The sequence below is a fragment of the Pygoscelis adeliae genome, unplaced genomic scaffold, assembly GCF_000699105.1.
Source record: "Pygoscelis adeliae isolate BGI_AS28 unplaced genomic scaffold, ASM69910v1 Scaffold197, whole genome shotgun sequence".
Lineage (NCBI taxonomy): Eukaryota > Metazoa > Chordata > Aves > Sphenisciformes > Spheniscidae > Pygoscelis > Pygoscelis adeliae.
In genome coordinates, this window is record NW_008825105.1 from 1,381,643 (window position 1) to 1,382,021 (window position 379).

A 379-nucleotide genomic window follows, 5' to 3' on the forward strand; every position below is an offset into this window, starting at 1 on the left:
CCCCCCCTAGCCCCACAGACAGACCACGCACCGACACCTTCCCTAGGCCAGGTTTATTTAAAAACACTGTTAACTGCTGCCACGCGGAACAGTTCAACTACCAGTGAAGGCGGAGGAGGCCAGACTACGTTTAATACAATACCTTAAATAGAATACAAATATAAAATGGAAGAATAAAATATTTACAGAAACCACGGCGTACACCAAATCCCAGTCTCCGCCGGCCCTGGCCCAGGCTCTGTCCGTAAAGGCCGCCGACAGAGCACGGAGGAGGGAAGGGGCGAGGGGGAAGCCTTCCTCGCCGGGCTGGCGCGCGCTCTTCCTCTCTCCCAAAGCCGCCCCCGTCCGTCCGCGCGGGAGCGACCGAGGCTGGCAGCAG

The 379-nt window shown here is 57.8% G+C and overlaps 1 long non-coding RNA gene across 1 annotated transcript in view; it reads left to right on the top strand.

Moving 5' to 3' along the window:
• LOC103919806 overlaps window positions 1-379 on the top strand; it is a 20,922-nt gene that overhangs the window by 2,294 nt on the left and 18,249 nt on the right. The window lies entirely within an intron of this gene.